General features: G+C 35.1%; 1 non-coding gene across 1 annotated transcript; it reads right to left on the bottom strand.

Moving 5' to 3' along the window:
* Positions 1–3,199: 3,199 nt before the first annotated feature.
* Positions 3,200–3,306, bottom strand: LOC128282334 (small nucleolar RNA R71). Its single transcript, XR_008272585.1, has one exon. It is a non-coding gene; the product is annotated as a small nucleolar RNA R71 (small nucleolar RNA).
* Between the last annotated feature and the right edge of the window lie 14,930 nt (positions 3,307–18,236).

Here is an 18,236-nt window from a genome sequence, read left to right as displayed (position 1 = left end):
TGCCCGTGGCGCAGTGGCAGCAGCGTGCTGGGTAGGCGGAGAGGGTGCAGGTTCGAGTCCTTGCGCGGGTGAATTCTATTTTATTTTTTTTTAAAGTGGGTCAGAACTGAAGCAGGTAAGGGTTATAAATTATTGTGGCAGTATTATATCGAAAACAAGGTTGTGTCCCAAAGGCGGCAAGATGGGGTGTGCTGGAAGACCAGAGTCGAGTCTTTGTCATGCGAGCAAAGGACTCTCTTTTTGCTGCATGCGTGAGGGAGAGCAGTAGAGTTGGACCGAAACTCTTCTTAGCAGCATGATGAACCGATGGATAAGGCTGCTGATCAGTTAGGAGTTTGAATGAAATTCAAACATTGAATTTGGCCAAGAATTAAGGAGCAAAACATGGAATTTAAGTCAGGAAGGAATTGTGCCGAAACTGTTCTTTTAATTTTGGGCTTTTATGAGTTGTTTCCTTCTTGTTCATCTCTTCTTCATCAAGAACCGAACCTATCTTCTTCTACTCTTCTCTTCTCTTTTGACTCATCTTTTCTCTCGATTAAAGATAGCCTATTACCCTTAAAAGTTGAAACCTTCATAAGTCATAGTGATTCGGGAATTAATATCTAGTTCTATTCTCTACTCGCATTTTAAGATTGCATTCACTGTGGATCTGAGATTGGGGAAGTGTTGGAAACGCTCTTGATAAGTACATCGTTGGTGGTAAGTACTCGAGATCTTATTTCCATTCTTTATTTCGGGATTTAAAGAAAAGCCGAAAACCCTTATATGCAAAGGGTGTCTGTTGACTAAACTAAAAGGGTTTAGTGGTGTTATTTGTTTTGTTTTGCTCTAGTGTGGATTAAAGGCTACTGAGCGAGGGCTTGGATAATTGGAACGACTACATTTAGATTTAGTCCACATTCCGACAAAGGTAAGAACTTTAGTGCCTAAGGTGTTAATGGCTGATTATTGGTAAGGGGATTTGTATATAAGTTGTTATGGATTCATAGTTTAACGTGTTAGTAACTGATTGTAGGCAACTCGTGTGTGGAACTCGTCAACGTTTCATCAAAAAAATAGATGTGTAAACGACACCCACTAGTAGACTAGATCGGCAAAAGCTGAAAAGCCGAAATGCCGAAAAGCTGGCATTTTGAGAACTTGCGAGCATGCGAGTGCTCATGGGATTGTTTGTATTGATAATTTTGGTAACTTCAACGATAAGATTGCAAAGTGCGCAATTTCGTGCACCTCGGTGAATTTCGACTTCGATGGGCCAAAATTGGGTAATGGGTAACGAGCCCATTTCGGTAAAAATGTCCAGTAAGTATTCTGAAGACACGTTAATAACTGTAATGAGCATGAAACCCTAGAAAGACTGATAAAATTACTGAAAACCTCTGTAAGGTAGAATTACCGTAATACCCCTAAAGGTAAGTTTACGATTACGCCCCTGGAGGGTAAATAACTGTTCTTACGCTATAATCTGACTGTCTTTCTAAAGCATGCCTTGTTAATTATATATATATTCTACATGCATGTCATACTGCATGGGGTTGGGTTTTGTTATGGAGGAAGAACCCGTTCTGGTGGCTGTGCCACATATTCTGATATAAGCAGCTTTGCTGCGGATTATAGTTAGTGTCGCAGCTAGTGCTAACACTGTAAGTGTAGGGATGGCATAGGTGATTTATTCCCCACAAGAAGTGTAGGGATGGACGGAGGCAAGTGCAGGGTTGGATGGGGTTATCATGCATTAATCGTATGAGACTATTTTGTTATGGGCCAACTGTATTGAAATGGGCCCAACTGTGTTAATATGGGCAAGGCCCAATATATCTCAACTTGTAATAGGGCTACAGCCCAGATTAATATTGATATGGGCTAAGGCCCAATTAACTCTGATTTCTGAATAAGGCTTAGGCCTAGTAAAGCTTGAATTGATTTGGGCTCTGGTTGGGATACTTTACACTTCTAAAGTCACCCCTTTCTTTTTACCGTTGCAGGTGAGCCTTAAACTGGAGACTTGGAGCTGGTAGGATTCAAGGTGGCCATGTGGATAGCGCAGATGGTTTTTAATTAAATTAGTAGTTCTTTAAGTTATTTTTCAGTTATATTTCGGGTTGTAACAAGGTCGCTTTAATTATTTTTAACTGTTTTTAGTATGTTTTGTTAGCTTAGATATGATATTGTTTTAATTGTTTGAAATTAAATACCTCTAAAGCGCATTTTAAAAGGGTTACTTGATTTCAAAATATCGCAATAACAAAGCAAAGCTTCCACAACGAAAACGTTTTCAAAATTAATAACCTTTTCAAATGGTTTTAAACGAATTGGTTTTCCATGAACAATCACCCAGTTAAAGTGTGACAATGGTTGTGTGCATGTCTAGGATTGGATCCGTGGAGAGCTGAGTACTTAAGCAGTCTAATTGACTCACCGCCTCTTTTCTGGCATCCTACCTGGTCCACAACTTCTATTCACTTTAATCTATAACGAAGATATTCTTTAAATACTAAGAAAGACTTTAGATAAAACATGACTTTTCCAGTAATGCTTCAATGTGACACGCTGGATTCGGTCATAACGTCTGGGCCGGGTTTGGGGTGTTACATATTCTCTTCTGACAGGTTTTTCTAGTTTATGACCAGAAAAAAACCCGTCAGGACCTTTACTGTTTGATAGTGAGATCGACCGCACAGTTCACAAAAATCGAAGAGAAATAAGGAGAAGCTTAAAATACACAGAGGAAGAGCAAGAGGACGGTATTTCAACCACAACCGAGGAGATGGCTGAAAAGCAAGAAAATCCGCTACCTCCTGCGATTGCTGCTAATCAGAATCCTGCTCCACGTACTATGTATGATTATGCTAAATCTTCTTTAACAGGAACTGAATCGAGCATAGTTAGGCCTGCTGTTGCTGAAAATAATTTTAAACTGAAACCTAACACCATTCAAATGATCAAACAGTTTGTTCAGTTTGATGGTTTGCAGGATGAGGATCCCAACGCTCACTTGGCAAATTTCTTAGAGTTTTATGACACTTTTAAAATCAATGGCATATTTTATGATGCCATTCGCATTCGGTTGTTTCCCTTTTCGTTGAGAAGTAAGGCTAAACAATGGTTGAACTCGTTACCACGAGGGTCAATCACTACTTGGGAACAAATGACCGAAAATTTTTTATTAAAATATTTTCCGTCGGCTAAAACAACCAAATTACGTAATGATATCTCTTCTTTTGTGTAGATGGATTTAGAAACACTCTACGATGCATGGGAGAGATACAAGGACCTTTTGAGAATGTGCCCTCACCATGGGTTACCACTTTGGCTATAGGTTCAAACATTTCATAATAGCCTGAATCCTTCGACTCGACAGATGATCGACGTAGCCACTGGCGGACCCATCAATAATAAGACACCTGAAGATCATTATGAATTGATAGAAGAGATGTCACTGAATAATTATCAGTGGCAAGTTATGAGGATAAAGCCAACAAAAGTAGTCGGCATTTATAACATCAATTTGATCACCATGCTCTCTAATCAAGTAGAACTCTTGAATAAGAAAATTAATTGTTTTCTTAGTTCTTCACAGGTTCACCTAGTAATGCAGTGCGAAGCAAGTGGAGGTGGATCGAGCAATCTAGAATACCCACCCTATGGCCACAACATGGAAAACGAGCAGTTAAATTACATGGGTAATAATCCTTGATCTCAAATAATCCTTATAGCAATACTTACAATGCAGGATGGAGGAATCACCCAAATTTTTTATGGGGAGGCCAAGGGAATCAGCGACCACGACCACCTCCAGGCTTCCAACAACCACCCTACCAACAAGAGAAAAAGCCGAACCTTGAGGACATGCTAACAAAATTCATCTCGGTGTCAGAAACTCATTTTTAGAATACCGAGACAGCACTTAAAAATCAACAAGCATCGATCCAAGGGCTCGAAACTCAGATAGGTCAACTCGCTAAATTGATATCTGAACGACCACAAGGTAGCCTGCAGAGTAACATTAAATCTAACCCAAGGGAGAAAATCAATGCAATTACCATTCAAAATGAGGAAGGGTTAGTTGCACCTGAACCAGAACCAAGGTAAGAAACAGTGGTAAGTAAAGGTAAGGGTGAGGTGGACCACAATGACCAGAAACCTGTAAGTAAAGAATACAAACCTCATGTGCCATACCCAAACATGACAAGGAAAGACCGTACAGAAGAACAATTCAGTAAATTCCTTAAATTATTAAATAGGTTACATATTAAATTACCATTTATTGAAGCTCTTTCGCAGATGCCAAACATGGTCAAATTCTTAAAGGAGCTTTTAACAAATAAGCGGAAGTTGGATGAGGCGTCGCATGTGGAACTAAATACGGTTTGCTTAGCCATACTACAGAATAAGCTAGCCAACAAATTAAAAGATCCAGGGAGTTTTACGATTCCCTGTTTAATTGGTAGCCTAGATGTAAATAATGCTTTGGCTGATTTAGGGGCTAGTATCAATGTTATACCTTACAAAATGTTTAAGCAACTAGGTCTTGGGAAACCCAAACAAACTAGGATGAGTATTGAATTAGCTGATAAAACAATCAGATTTCCGAAGGGGATTATTGAATATGTACTTGTTAAAATTGACAAATTTATATTCCCTGTTGATTTAGTTGTAGTAGACATAGAGAAGGATAGTAACGTTTCTTTAATTCTGGGGAGGCCCTTTTTAGCAACTGCTAGAACAATAATTGATGTTGGCACAGGTGAACTCACACTTCGTGTTGGAGACGAAACAATCACCCTTCAAGCTCATAATTCGAGTAACACATCGAAAATTGAAGGTGGTTGTATAAATCATTCTACTAAAACTGACCATGTGGTGCAACCTACTTTGTAGGAAATAAGTTCGAAGAACCTACACAAGCCATGTTCAAGCAACAACAAAGGACCTATCTATGAAGAACGAAGGCTACAAATCGAGGAACTAGATGAATGGCGGATACAGAAAATGAGAACACCTGATAAACCGAAACTGAGCCAGGACGAGCTCAATACATCACCAAATCAACTTAAGGTTGGAGACAAAACACTACTAGATGCAGCAATCCTCGCAGTACCACTTCTGAACCTAATGAAGAAATTCCTCTCATGGTACTCAGTATTTTCCCATATGGTACAGTCGAGGTAATTCACCCCAAATTTGAAACTTTTAAGGTAAATAATACTCATCTTAAACCTTATATAGATAAAGTTGATAGCAGGGATGAGGAGTGTAAACTCCTCGAGCCACCATGATCACACACCAGAGAGGTAAGTCAAGCTTAGACTATAAATAAGCGCTTCTCGGGAGGCAACCCTAGCACTAACAGTAATGATTTATCTAAATTATAGTTTTTCACATCTAATTCACTAATGGAGTCACTGAACACAGGATTTTTAGAACCACATAGCCAGGCACACTGGCGTGCCGAAGGTCGTGCACATACCATGGGATGCAATAAGGTCGTGCGATATAGCCGTGTAAAAATAGAGCAAAAGCATTTCCTCAACACAGAATCCGATAAAGCTATTACGGCCGTGCGACATGGCCGTGGGCAATCCTGCCAAAGTAACACGGGCGAGTGACACGACCGTGTGGTCGAGCCTGTCAAAATAACACGAGCGTGTGCCTGTATAGACGGGAGTAGGAGAAGCGAATGAAGATTGACATGGTCGTGCAAGAAGGCCGTGTACACCAATGCGCCCAATTTCAAAAACCACAAAACGCACGGGCTGAAATGAAGGCACACGGGCATGCCCAACGGCCGCGTGCCCCAATTTCTCTATAAACACCTATTATTTATTTTATTTTTATCTTTATATTTTGAAATTACTTTTTATTTCTTTTTAATACTATTTTATCCTGAGTTTTTACAATTTTTATTTTCGGCTATTTCATTAGAGTAATTATGCTCCATTATATTTCCTAACGAGTTCCTGATTTTATCACAGTCATAAAGAGCTCCAAAGCTCATCATCAATTAGGAACTAAAAACTCCAATGGCAAAGGACTTATGCACTAATGAACCTCTACCACCACCGGAGTATTCTCCTCCACTCTCATCATTGCCTTGGCTGATTATTCTCTATAACTCCAATTCAAGGAGTTCATTCATCATTCAGGAAGTTTCACTTCTCTCACTATCTTATGATTATTTATCTATATTTTTCACTATATCTATCTTTGTACATTGAGGGCAATGTACATCTTAAGTGTGGGGGGTCTTTCATATCATCATTAGAAATCCCTGAATTTCGTCTTATTCTCACGTGAATCACTCATATCACTATTAGAATGAATTTTAATTAATTTATGATTTTTATTGATATGTCTTAAATTAAAACATAGGCATTTATGCATTGTTTGTTTAAACTTTAAGACATTAGGGAATCAAGCATGATAAGTTGATTTTTGAAGAATTATAAACTTTTAGGTTGTTTCCCTAAGTTTAGGTATTATCATGAGTTGAAATTCACAAGTTTAAACATAAAAAAGCCATAATTTCTGTAAGATCTTAAGCCTTTAGAGCATATTTTATTTCTTTCATGCTCACTTTTATTATGAGTGCGTCAGTATTGATTTGTTATTCTAGAACTTGCTTGATTATGCATGTCAAGACCACACCATTTGATTTGATATGTCAAGATGATAAAGGCACTTAGGTTTAACCCACTCACTCCACAAAAGCGTACCTTCATAATTGACCCTTAGTGAACCCCTTTGAGCCTAACAAGCCATTAATTGATTTACCCTTAATATTAACCCATAACCCATTATTGTTGGAATCCCCTAATTTGATGCCTATTTTTGTCAAGATTTGATTTGAACTAATTGCTTAGATATGTTTTGTTCTTCTATGTATTTGACCTGTTCTTAAAAAAAATTAATTCAATATATATTAGTAGTAATTCGTCGTTTTTGAGCTTGAGTGTTAATTCCATATTTTGAAAAGAAGCTCACTTGTATTCAACTGATGACTAGTTATTTTTCTAGCTAGGTAATTTTTCAATTCAATCTCAATTCTAACCTTTTCTTTCAGCTTGTGACTACACCCCCTAACCAAAGCCACATTACAACCCTGTAAAAGACCTTTTTGATTGATGTATCAGCTCAATTTATAGTGGTGCAGATTTGATTTTCAAGCAAGCCTATGGCAATAGCTTTTCATATTGACTAATGAGTGCTTTAATTGATGTCCTTAAACACCTTGAGTGATTTGAATGAATCTATAGTGAGGATGTTAAACTCTGTGATATTTTGATCAAAGGTAATCACTTAGATAAGGGCAGACACCTATGTTTTCGTGATAAAATGCTCAACTTGGAATGTTTGAAACTTTGAGGTACTTTTAGTTGAATTTTCAATTTATGAATACTTATGGATTATTTTGAGATATTATTGATAGAGATTATAAATTGAGAAGAATTTATTTTGATTGTGAGTTAAGGATTTTGCTTGAGGACAAACAAACGCTTAAGTGTGGGGGTATTTGATAAACTGTAATTTATACATGTTTTTATCCTATGCTTAGCACATTTATGGATGATTTCTCCTTAGATTTGGTGAATTCAATGCTACTAATTTTATAATTTCATGTTTTATACTTAGGTCAGCATAGGAGAGTAAAAAAAGAGAGAAACGGGCCGAAAATGGAGAAAATAGACCCACATAGGAAATCAACACGGGCTGGACTTCCTCACACAGGCGTGTCACACGGCCGTGTCCCTTTGGCAGGATCGAAGCATGACTTAAACGGGTAGACTACACGCCCATGCCTATTCAATAGCCTTGACCACGGGCTGGAGTAATCGTATACGGGCATGTCACATGGACGTGTCCCTGTCGAGCCCAAGTATAACCCTACTCGAAAAAGGCCAATTTTGAGGGCTCTTAGGCATTCTAAAGCCTATTTAAACACCTGAGGAGGCACTTAGGTAAGGGACGGGGAGTAGAAAGCAGGGAATTACTCAAGGAAAGCTAATTGACCCATCTCAAAAGCCGAATTCATTATTAAGACTGAAGATCTCCCTTCAAGTTTCTTCAGGAGTTTTGGGTTTTCTTATGTTTTGTTATCTTTATGCTTTTGAGATGTTTTCTTTCATAACTATGAACTAAACCCCCTAAATACCTAAGGGGAATGAAACCTAAGATAGATCTTATTATTATTATCTGAATTGTATAATAAATATTTGACTTGTTCTTAATTATGTGTTCTTAATTCTTGTTTTAATATTCCAGGATATTGATTCAAGTTAATGCTCTTATTTAGAGGAGGAATAGACCCTGTCTAAGAGTAAATTTGTCATAATTAAACGAAGTTGAATGTACGCCTAGAGATAGTGTAACGCCCTGTACCCGAGACCGTTGCCGGAGTCGAACACGAGGTGTTAACGGACTTAATTCATTTACTTACACAGTTTATTTTAAAATTTCCAGACAAGCTGGCTAACTGCATCACAGTTACTTTAAAAATCATATCTCGAGTTCCAAAACTCGAAAACTGATTCTGTAAATTTTTCCTGATACTAGACTCATATGTCCATCTAAAAATTTTTTTCTAGAATTTTTGGTCAAGCCAATTAGTACAGTTTATTAGTTAAAATCTCCCCTGTTTTAGGGTTCGACTACTCTGACCTTCATACATTACGACTTAGATATCTCCTTGTACAGAGCTTCAATACTTATTCTGTTTGTTTCTAATGAAACTAGACTCAACAAGGAATATATAAATATAAAGTATGACTTCTAATTGTCTCTGGTTAATTTATAGTAAATTTTCAAAATCAGAACAGGGGATCCAGAAAATGCTCTGGCCCTGTTTCACGAAAACTTAAACATCTCACAAAATACGGCTCATATGGTCGTTTTGTTTCTTTCATATGAAAACAGACTCATCAAGATTCGATTAAATAATTTATTCACTATTTAATTCCATTCCTACTATTTTTAGTGATTTTTCCAACTTACGTCACTGCTGCTGTCAGCATCTATTTTAAGGTAAATTTTACCTATTTCATAATTTTCCATGAATCGAATAGCAAATTGACATACATTATCATCAAGGGTAATCCCGATTAGCCATGACGTACGTAGCACCAATAGGACCATGATTGGCCATTCCAATGGCTAGTCATTACCAAACATTTCCACACCACTTAATAACCATATCACAAGACCATAATGTTATACTTCAAAATATACGAGCCATTTTCGCATGGCTATCTGAATACACATTACCAAAGGGTACTTAATTAACAACAAGGGTCAGCCCTATACATGCCATTTTCAAACTGAACTAAAAGAGTACCAAAAATGGCTTAGATAGTGTGGATGACTTCGACTTTGACACTCCGAGTCCAATAGCTGACGAACAAAATCTATAAAACAGAGAATCAAAGTAACAAAGTAAGCATTTTAATGCTTAGTAAGTTCAAGTAATGAAATTATTTACGACTAAAGTATAGCGTTCATATGACTAAATGAATAGTCGCATATACGTATATTCCCAAAATCATACTTACTTCACACCTCAACCAAGTATATTCATACAGAGGATCAAACCTAACTAAAGGCCGAAGTTGTTAATCAATAGAGCGCATACAATCTAAAAAGGAATTAACTTTTCCGATGCATATCTGAAACATACCTTATCGTTTGGATTTTATGAGCGTATTAATTGAAATTATTACAGCAAGATCGCTCATTTCCAAACCCAAGTACCTTCGGATTTAGCCGGATATAGCAACTTCGCACAAATGCCTTGGTCTTAGCCGGATATAGTCACTAGCACAAAAGCCTTCGGGACTTAGCCCGGATATAGCAACTCGCACAAACGCCTTCAGGACTTAGCCCGGATATAGTCAATAGCACAACTGCCTTCGGGACTTAGCCTAGATATAGTCACTAGCACCATTCCTTCGGGACTTAGCCCGGATATCGTCCGAATAATCATGCACATATATCGATAAATCATGACACATCCATATTTCATTTTCATTACTAAAGCTCAAACACAAGACACTTATCAAACCTTACCAATTTCGGCTCAATAGCCACATACAAAGAGCATGATTTGGTGGCTTTCTAACATGATCTCTATACACATTCGCTACCCGTCATAAGTATAAACTAATCACCTCAATATATAATTCAAGTGGAATCATTATATCTCCGTTTATTCGTTATGCTTATATGTCATGACTTAATCAAATCATAAACTAAGTTTCATTACTCGAAGACTTACCTCGGATATTTGGTTCAGTTGCGGAGTGGCTACTCGGTTACTTTCTCTTTTCCCTTATCTGAAATTGCCCCCCTATGCTCTTGAGCTTAAGTTCAACAATTTTAACTAGTCATTAATCGACTATTCAAGTATTACTTTCAGAATATAATACATATGGATTCGACTTTCACACATATAAATTATAGTAAGCTTTATAAAAATCAATAAATAATTCATTAGCAAATTTTCATTAATGTTTACAATATCCTTACAATTTCCCTATAAGCTGACTTCCTGAGCAACAGTCACTAAATTTTTTATAACTGGAGCTACAAAACTCCAAATCAATTGCTGTAAATTTTTTTTGACAGAAGACTCATTTATCTATTATCTATAAAATTTTCAAAATTTTTAGTTTAGTCCAACAATACTAGATTTTTCTTAAAGTTCACCTTGTTTCACTGTTTGACTAAACTGACTACTCTTCACTACGAATCAAATTTCTCATTGTACAGAATTCAAAATATGTTCTCGTTTATTTCATTTGAAACTAGACTCATTAAGGAGTCTAAGCATATGAATTTTATCTTAGGGCCATTTTTTTACAATTTATACTAATTTTATAAAAACAGAATAGGGAATCTAGTAGTCATTTTGACTCAGCCCCACAATACTTCAAATATCTCAAGATCGGTAACTCTTTTGTTTTTATAGTTTCTTTTGTAAGAAACTAGACTCTTCAAGCTTCAATGACATAATTTATTCAGCTTCTAACTCAACTCCTACAAATTATGGAGATTTTCCAAAATCACCCTACTGCTGCTGTCCCCAAGCAGATTATTACCAAATCACTCTCCATTCCATCAATTCAAAACACATACATTACCCAACATCATTTTAAATTTTCTATTTCCTACTCTTCAAATTATCAATTACAAGGTGATTTACATCTATATATTGAACCAAACTTGCTAGCACACAAAATTCCTTGACCGAATGTTATAAACCCAAGCCACACATATTGTTCATTTAGACCCTTCAATGGCCACATTCGGCACCTCCCTATGAACAAACCAATTTCAACCTTCAAGAAAAGAAAAGAAATATATGTACTAAGAGCTTCAAACTACTTGGCCGAATATCAAACCTCCAAACAACCAAAACTTAATCCATGGAATGAATAGAACTTGTACTAATCACCTTATTTATACATAAATTTTCAAGGATTTCAAAGTACTTACCTCTTCCTAAACATCAACCAAGCTGAACATGAAACAAGAGAATTCTTTTCTTCTCCCACCCTCAAGTCACGGCAAAGGAGGAACAAGGATGAGACAACTTTGGTTTCTCCTCCCACTCACCTCATGTTTTATTATTCTAAATTCATTATTTTATTTTGTAAACTAAAAGTGTTAATAGAAAAATACATATTATCATCAATAACCCATACCATGACCGGCCACTACTTATTATAAATGGAAATTTGACATGCAAACCCATCATTTTTATAACATGCATTAATAGATCATTATAGATTAACGTATCACATTTCAGAAGTGTCACACATAAGTCCTATTAACTAAATTCACATGCAATCGACTAAATCGAAGCTTAAAACTTTCACACATTCATATTCACATATTTTAGACAATAAATATCATATTCAAATACTCCGGTGACTCGGTTTAGCGGTCCCAAAACCACTTTCCGACTAGGGTCAATTTAGGGCTGTCACAAATAGGGTGATAAGATTTTTTCGGATTAGGGTGAAACCTAATAAGGGGATCCATAGATCGAGTTAATGCAACACTAGGTGTTAATTAGAAAGAGATTTCAATTAATCAACCTAGGGTTAGACGTTATTATTCTCGAGAGAGATAATAATATAACTTAGGGATTTCTACGGATCAAGTCAAATGAATAAATCGTCTGATTCAGAGTCAAATAACAAGTGAAGTCTAGGTGGATTTTTCCTTGGGTATTGTCTTAATCAATCGAATTTTCCCAAAAGCTTTTCCCCAATTTCTCTCTGTGCACTCTTAGTTTAGTTAATTAATTTAGATAAACAAATCCCTTAATTTTTAGGCTAGATAATAGAAAGAAAGTAATTACTAGTACTCTTGGTTCCTTTGGGTTCGACAATCCGGTCTTGCTAAAGCTATACTACTGTTCGATAGGTACACTTGCCTTCATCGTAATAATAGTTAGTTTCAAGAATGATTAATTATAAATTTTTAAAACCTGTCGTGAATATCACGTATCAAACAGATCGAAGACGGTGATTTTTATCTTCCCAAGGTAGTAAATGAGCAGATCGAAGACAGCAAATCTTATCTCCATGTATCGGCAATGGAGCAGATTTAAGACACCAACCTTGTCTCCCTAAAGTTACAGTGGAGCAGGTTAAAATAATCAGCTTTTATCTCCTTGAAGATACAAATCTTTTCTCCTTGAAATTTCAGTGGAGTGGATTAAAGCACTATTTCTTATATCCCTGAAGACGCAGTGGGATAGAATAGGGCTACTTGAAGAAAAGAGGTGCCAAGAAGTTAGGATTCAACAAGATGGGGCAAAATTGGTCCTTTTAAAGTCTTTGCTTCATTCCTGTTACACAATAATGAGCAAAGAGGGGCAGCTGTAGCAAGCCCAATTTGTCCGGCCCGCAATAAGCCCAAAAAAATAAATTAAAAAACCAAAATTAAAAAACAAATAAAAGGTCCAAATTTAAAAGTCCAGTCCATTTACATTTATTAGCCCAACAATAAACCCAAATCCCTAACAAAATTAACAGCCCATTACAATGGCCCAAATCACGGACCCAAATGACCCAAACTTCAATTTCAAGAGCTGAAACCCTAGGACTAGTTTGCGTCGCAGCTTCGCAAGGAATCGGTCTCCACGTGCACCACCACCTCCAGCTGGCTCCTCCTGCAACAAATTAACAAACCACAACAGAATACAGTAAAGGAGAAAGCAAAAAAAGAAACATGTATTTGATTTTACATTTTGGCTATAAAAAGCCAAGTACAACAATGTATTGAAAAACACACGCATATTGAAAAAAAAGCAATCAAAATTGAAAAGGTGATTTTTAATTCAAGTATTTTTTAATTTTTATTTTCTCTTTAGTTCTATTAGTCTTTCATTAGAGTTTATATGCATTCTAAAAACAAAGAGAAAACGAGAGCTTTACCTTATGAATGCGCCAAGAGATTCCGTCTGCTTCGTTGAAATCAGAGCATGGAAGGGATTTCCTGGCTGAGAATGGCATCCTTCGAGGTCTGAATCCGTTAAGTCGCTGTTGATAATGGCGGACTAGCGTTTAAAAGAGGAGATTAGGAATCAGTTGAAGGAGAGTCAAAAGGGGCTAGGGTTTGGTTCGGTTGAATTTGGCTTGATTTTAGCCTTTATAAAGGAGAAAAAATGGTGCCGTTTTAAGCCTATTTCAATGGCTCTAAAATGGTACTGTATAGGCCATGCCCGATCCGACCCGATCCGGTTACCCAGGAGGACCCGCACTTTCTACTTAAAGAGAACATTTGCGCAATTGATCCCTCTCTTTCGCATGGTCATTCAATTAGGTCTTATTTGTTTTTCTCTATTTTTAATTAATCTCTGTAATTCACGCATATATTCAATTTGGTCCGCTTTTAAACGCTGTGTTTTGGGAGCTAGAATATTTCCAGTTTTGATCTCTAAGCATTCGCACGCATTGCGCTTTAGTCCTTTTTTCAATTTCAATGGTTTATTTTATTTATTAAGTATCTCTTTTAGTTTAATTTTATTTTAATTGAGTCTTTTAATTTATATAATTCATTATTTTAAAATTCACTTAACATTCATTTTTTTAATTGTTTGTATATATTTTGAATGACTTTGATAATTTTTCTTTGTTTTTTATAAAATATTATTTTAAAATTCTCTTTTATACCACATCGTTTTAAATTTTTGTATAATCACTAGTTTAAATTATCCTTATATTAAGATATATATATATATATATATATATATATATATATATATATCTATGTAAAAGTTAGTTGTATTCTATGAATATTATTAATCCCATGTTATTTTATATATATAAATTCTTTTAAATCTATTTATATATATATATTTAAAAAAACCTATCATGCATATAATTCATTCTTTAATTACATATTTTATTTAAAGCCTTACATATTTAATTATTTTTTATTGTATGTACATTGTCAACTTTAAGTAGATGTATCAATTTTAAAATATTTTGTATGTTATTTGATTCAAATTTCTTCTTTTATAACATCTATTTTAATAATCATTTATATATTTGTAGTTTTTTATATACATGTAAATTATTTCAAATTCTAGCATGTGTTATTCATTTGTAATTTCTCGTATGTTTTAAATTGTTTTGTATCATATGGGCTCCTAGTTTCATATTGCTTTGTATATTATATGTTGTTTTAATTTTCATATTATTTCATGTATTATTATTTCATATCGTTTATTAGCCTTTTGTATTATTATTTCAATTTTTGTTCATCTATGTTCAAAACTTGTTATATTTTAATTCTAATTTGTTTCTTGGATGTGAGCTCATTGCTATGGTATGTGTTAATTTGTTCTTTTTGTTCATTTGTATAATATTTCATCTATGTATATTGTTTCATATTTGTAACCTTGATTTTTCTATATTATTGTATCGTGATTCAAATTTCAATGTTTTGATTAATATTGGTCGTCTCATTTTTATTTCAAGTCAAACTATTGCGTTTTGAGCTGGCTTTACAATTGTTTATTTGAAAATTTCCTAAAACAAAGGCAATGTTTAATGTTTGGAAATTCGGGAAATCGTGCCCTAACGTGCTGGGTTTCGACTCTCCGTTTGTCCAAAATAATCAAATATTCCTTTAAAATTTAGTCCGTAATTTCTAAATTTTAAAACAAGGCAATATTCTATGTTTGGAAATCTGAGAAATCGTGCCCTACGTGTTGGGTTTCAGTTTTTCGTTGGACCAAATAATCGGATATCCTTTTTTAATTTTCAAATGTATGAGTTTTTGTAAAACAAGAATTGATCGTGGTTTTGAGGGTTTAAAGGATCGTGTCCTAATGTGTTGGATGTGATACTGTATTCCTTCGAAACAAGAGAATTTTAACTTGCAATTTGAGTTATTCAAATGTTTTAAAAGAAATTGTATTTCAAAATATATATTTTTTTAATTTTAGACACAAGGACATTATTTAATCAATTTGGTACCAATTCTAGGCGTAACGAGGGTGCTAACCCTTCCTCGTACGTAACCGACTCCCGAACCCATTTTCTCAAATTTCATAGGCCAAAATTGATATTTTAATAAAATAAAATGTTTTATTAGGTGATCCAATCACACCTAAACAAAAAGGATTGGTGGCGACTCCATACCTTGTTTCAAAGTCGATCCCCGTTTTTCAAAATATAAAAAAATGGTTTTGACAGACCAAATTGTATAAAATGAATTAATTTATTTTCTAAATTAATATATTGAATGAAATTATTAATTTAGATCAAGATCGGATGGAAAATTGAGGAAAATAAAAAATTATAAAAATGCCCCTAAACGTTGGTATTTTTGCAATTTAGCCAAGTAAGTTCGTATGAACTATACTATGTATATTGTTGATTAAATTGAATGTTATTATATGAAATTTTATTGAAAATGAATCGATATATATATATATATATATGTTATTATACAATTTGGCTTATAATGAAACAAGGGAAATTCAACAACGCACGATGATTATCGAATCCCGTTTGAACCTTAGGAATATTTAGGATACAAATGACATGTTATTAGGGGTTACCACATTTTGGGTGCTAGTCCCATACGTTCTACCGGTGGCTGAGTTTTTTGGCATGTGTTGCGGTTACTCGTCAGCTTGTGTGAGCAACACTGTGTAGTTACATCTTGACCGTCAGCTTGTGTGAGCAGACCCAATGATAGCTCGAGAGTGAGCATCTATATTAGATATGAGATAGATATGGTTTCGACCATGTATTGGTACATAGTGTACGAGATTTCCCGTGTATCTGACATTACTCTAAGTGGTTCAACGGGATATGTGCTGTTACGAGACGATATGAGTTTGATACGAACTAATATCGATTTATACATGAAATACATGGAAATTATGGTACATGATATATTGATATATTGAAATGGATGGTATATGTATATAATGAAACTGTAAGATAAAGATATGTATCATGGCATGTACATATATGAATATCTTTGATATGTTGATACATGGTAATTATTTAAGTTGAGACGAATAATGAACTCAGGTGTGACATGTTGAGAAAATAAGGTTATCAATGTTGAATTTATATGAAATATATTCAAGTACGCTGACATGTGTTGTCGTTTGATGCTTAGACAAATGTCAAGTTGTTGGTTGAATGGTATTATGTTTATTTCTAAGTCGTATTGAAATGATAAGTGCTTAAATGAAAATATGTTTGTACTCATGAAAAAGTGGTAAGGTTTAAATTTTGCAAATTCTTATGAAATGGTTTATCATGTGATTAATTCTAAAAGAGCTATGTTTAAATGCACTAGCTTGTGGTTATGGTTGATGATATGCTTGTGTCTTGTGTATTATGCATATGAAATGAGTGATGAAAAAGGGAATGATGAGTTGAATTGATGATGTTAATTAAGCTAAAGAAAGTAAATGGAATGGAAAGTAATGACATGCAAACGAAAGGAAAAAAATTGAAAGAGACTTAAAGTTTTTATAAAATCCTATTTTGTTAGGGATGATAGGTATAATTGATGCTGTGGAATTATTCAATTTGTGAATCGTTGAATTTGGTTTCATGAATCATGTGGTATCTGTATATGATTATTCTTGATATGTATAAATTTCATATTGGAAATGAATTGATCTGATTAAAGTTTATACGAGCTTACTAAGCATTCAATGCTTACGTAGTTATTTTTCTTTACTTTCCAGATTAACAGAAGCTCGACCAGGTTGGAAGCTCGTTAGAGATTTTATCACACTATCCAACGATTATATCGGTAGATTTTGATTCTTGGTTAAGGTTATAATGGCATGTATAGGTATTTTGGCTAATGTTAGCCTAAGTGTTTTGGTTGTAGAAATGACCATTTGATTAGTTTGCATTTTGGTCTTGTGTTGGTAAAATGATATATATTAGAAGGTGTATATAAGTAGCCTTGTAATGGTTGATATATGACTTGGTATAGTTGAATGATGGTAGATAAAAAGATAGTTGAATGTGCATATTAGATATGACATATAACTTGTTGTGAATTGGTGTTTTGCCATAGTAAGCATATATGTATTTGATGCTAATGATTATGTGGTTCAGTTGGTACCAAATGGTATGTTTTGGTAAGTGATTTACATGTTGCGTAATGATGCAAACTTAGTTAAAAGTTAATCTATTATTTTGGCCAAATTGAGTAGATGGTTATACATGTTTTAGTGTTGTTATTTGAGGTGCCTTTGAGAATATTGGTTGGATGTTATTATATCATATGTGTTTGGCTTGATTATGCATGATTTTGGTGCCTTTTGAGGGCTTATGTATATGTGCAAAAGGGATTATAGGTACATGTTGAAAAGGGTGAGAAAAATGCCTTGTAAATTAGCCTATTTTCATCCACACGGGCAGAGACACGGACGTGTGTCTTAACCGTGTGTCCCCTGTAGTTTTCAAAGGGTAGCAAGTCAGGTTTTACACGGCCTGGCACCGGGCATGTGGTTTGGTCATGTGACCCAAGTTAGTGACTTACACGGGCTGGGACACAGCCGTGTGTCCCTATTTCGAATGCCTACACGGCCGAAGACACAGGCGTGTCTCTTGGCCGTATGAGTCACATGGCCGTGTGACCCCTGCAGTTGGTAAATTTTCATCTTTTCCTTGAAATTTCTATATGTTTCTGATTTAGTCCTGATTTGCTTCTAATGTGTTTTTAGGGCCTCAAGGGTT

Source organism: Gossypium arboreum, chromosome 1, assembly GCF_025698485.1.
Source record: "Gossypium arboreum isolate Shixiya-1 chromosome 1, ASM2569848v2, whole genome shotgun sequence".
Classification (NCBI taxonomy): domain Eukaryota; kingdom Viridiplantae; phylum Streptophyta; class Magnoliopsida; order Malvales; family Malvaceae; genus Gossypium; species Gossypium arboreum.
The sequence above is the reverse complement of the archived record's forward strand: the minus strand, read 5'-3'. Positions and strand labels throughout refer to the sequence as shown.